Source organism: Acinonyx jubatus, chromosome B1 (assembly GCF_027475565.1).
Source record: "Acinonyx jubatus isolate Ajub_Pintada_27869175 chromosome B1, VMU_Ajub_asm_v1.0, whole genome shotgun sequence".
NCBI lineage: Eukaryota > Metazoa > Chordata > Mammalia > Carnivora > Felidae > Acinonyx > Acinonyx jubatus.
Window position 1 is genome coordinate 116552352 of NC_069382.1, and position 3374 is coordinate 116555725.

The following is a 3374-nucleotide window of genomic DNA, read 5'->3' on the forward strand; positions in this document are numbered from 1 at the left end:
TACACAGCACACACTGGAGACACTCCCAGAAGTGCCAGGTCCAGGGGAACAGAGGACACTATGCTATAGGGCACTACAGAACCTCTTCTTCATAAAGCCATTACCTTCAAAAACAGGAGACAACATAACTTTCCTAACACATAGAAATAGACACAGAGACTCAGACAAAATGAGAAGACAGAGGGATTTGTCCCAAATGAAAGAACAGGACAAGGCAATGGCCAGAGATCTAAGTGAAACAGATATAGGTCACATGCCTGATGGAGAATTTAAAGCATGGATCATAAGGATATTTCCCTGGACTTGAGAAAAGAGTGGAGGACATCAGTGAGACCATCAACACAGAGACAAGGATAACATAACAGAGATAAAGGGCTCAATAAATGAAATGAGAAACATGCTTATTGAAATGAAGAGCAGGCTGGAAAAAGCAGAGGAACAAATTAATGACCTAGAAGACAGAGTAACAGAAAGTAATCAAGCTGAACAAGAGAGGAAAGAAAAAAGAATTATGCAAAATAAAAATAGATTTAGGGAACTCAAAGACTCTATCAAATGTAATAACATTTGTATTACAGGAGTCCTAGAAGAAAAAGAGAGAAAAAAGAGGGCAGGGAATTTATTTGAAGAAATAGTAGCTGAAAACTTCCCTAATCTGAGGGAGGAAGAAATATCCAGATCCAGGAGGCACAGAGAACCCCCAATAAAATCAACAAAACCAGATCCAGACCAAGACATATTGTAATTAAAATGGCAAAAAGTAGTGATAAAGAAAAATTTTAAAAGCATCAAGACAAACAAGAGAGTTACATACAAAGGAAACCCCATAAGGCTATCAGTGGATTGTTTAGCAGAAACTCTCCAAACCAGAAGGCAGTGGCGTGATAAAATTCAAACTGCTGAATGGGAAAAATCTGCAGCCAAGAATATTCTATCCATCAAGGCTGTCATTCAGAATAGAAGGAAAAATAATTTCTGAGACAGATAAAAACTAAAGGAATTCATGACCACTAAACCAGTCCTGCAAGAAATATTAAAGAGACTCTTTGAGTAGAAAATAAAGACAAAATATGACAGTATGAAAATAAGAAACACAAAGGCAGTACAAATGAATATTTCTGCAAAAAATCAGTCAAGGAACTCACAAATTAAAAGGATATAAAATATAACAGCTTATACTTAAAATGTGGAAAGGAGAGGAGTAAAAATGGATTGAAACTTAAACTACCATCAACTTAGTACAGACTTCTATATGCAGAAAAGCTTATATACAAATGTAATACTAACCACAAATCAAAAGCCACTAATATACAAAGAATAAAGAGAAAGAAACCCAAATATATCACTAAAGAAAATCGGCAAACCATGAAAGAGAGAAAGGCAAGAAAGGATCAGAGAAACTCTTCAGAAATGACCACAAGTAATGAAATGGCAATAAGTATATATGTATCAATAATTACTTTGAATGTAAATGGAGTAAACACTCCAGTCAGGATATAGGGGGACAGAATGGATTAAAAATTTATATGCTTCCTACAAGAGACTCATTTTAGATGTAAAGACACCTGCAGATTGAAAGCAAGGGGATGGAGAAACATTTATCATGCAAATGGATATCAAAAGAAAGCTGGAATAGCAATATTTATTTTAGACAAAACATACTTTAAAACAAAGACTATAACAAGAGACAAAGGAGGAAACTATTTAATACTAAAGGGGACAACCCAACAATAAGAATTGTAAATATTTAAGCACCCAACAAAGAATAACCCAAATACCTGAAAGAGTTAACAAACATACAGAAATTAATCAATAATAATACAATAATGGTAGAAGACTTTAACATCCCACTTACATCAATGTACAAATCATCTAAACAAAAATCAAGAAGGAAACAATGGCTTTGAACGACACACTGGAACAGATGGATTTAACCGATATATTCAGAACATTCCATCCTAAAGTAGCAAAACACACATTTTTTTCAAGTGCACATGGAACATTCTCCAGAACAGATCACATATTAGGTCACAAAACAAGCCTCAATGAATTCAAAAAGATTGAAGTCATGCAATGCATCTTTTCTGACGACAATGCTATGAAACTAGAAGTAAACTACATGAAAAAATTTGGAAATAACATATATATGGAGGTTAAACAGCATGCTATTAAAAATTAATGGGTAAACCAGGAAATAAAAGAAGAAATTAAAAATACATGGAAACAAATAAAAAAGAAACACAACAGTGTTTCATTCTTTGGGATGTAGCAAAAGCTGTTCTACGAGGAAAGTTTATAGCAATAAAGGCCTACCTCAGATGCAAGAAAAATCTCAAATAAACGACCTAACCTTACACCAAAAAGAGCTAAAAAACAACAACAACAAACAAAACCTAAAACCAGCAGAAGGAAGGAAATAATAAAGATTAGAGCAGAAATCAATGCTATAAAAACTAAAACAAAACAAAACAAAACAGAATACACACAATTGTGCACACACAATATAATACATCAATGAAAGCAAAAACTGGTTCTTTGAAAGTAATAAATAAAATTGATAAATCTCTAGCCAGACTATCAGGAAAAAAAGAGAAAGGACCCAAATAAATAAAATCCCTGAAGAGAGAGGATAAAAAACAACAAACACCACAGATATACAAGTATAAACACAAACAATTGTGAAAAACTATATGTCAACAAATTAGACAACTTAGAAGAAATGGATAAATTCCTAGAAACATAACCTTCCAAAACTGAAACAAGAAGAAACAGAAAATTTGAACAGACCAATTACCAGCATAGAAACTGAATCAGTAATCAAAAACCTCCCAACAAACAAAAGTCCAGGACCAGATGGCTTCACAGGCAAATTCTACCAAACATTTAAGAAAAGTTAATACTGGAGTTCCTGGGTGGCTCAGTCAGTTAAGCATCCAACTTTGGCTCAGGTCATGATCTTGCAGTTTGTGAGTTCGAGCCCCACATCGGGCTCTGTGCTTCAGATTCTGTGTCTCCCTCTCTTCCCCTCCCCAGCTCACATTCTCTCTCTCAAAAATAAGCAAACATTTAAAATAATTTTAATAAAATAAATAAGAGTAAATACCTAATTTTCTCTAGCTATTCCAAAAAATAGAAATGGAAGAAAAACTTCAAAATTCATTCTATGAGGCCAGCATTACCCTGGTTCCAAAACCAGCTAAAGACACCACAAAAAAAGAGAACTATAGGCCAGTATCTCTGATGAACATAGATGCAAAAATCCTGAACAAAATACTAGCAAACCATATCTAACAATATTTTTAAAACTACACCAAAACAATATTTTTAATATTTTAAAACTCACCATGATCAAGTGGGATTTATTCCTGGGTTGC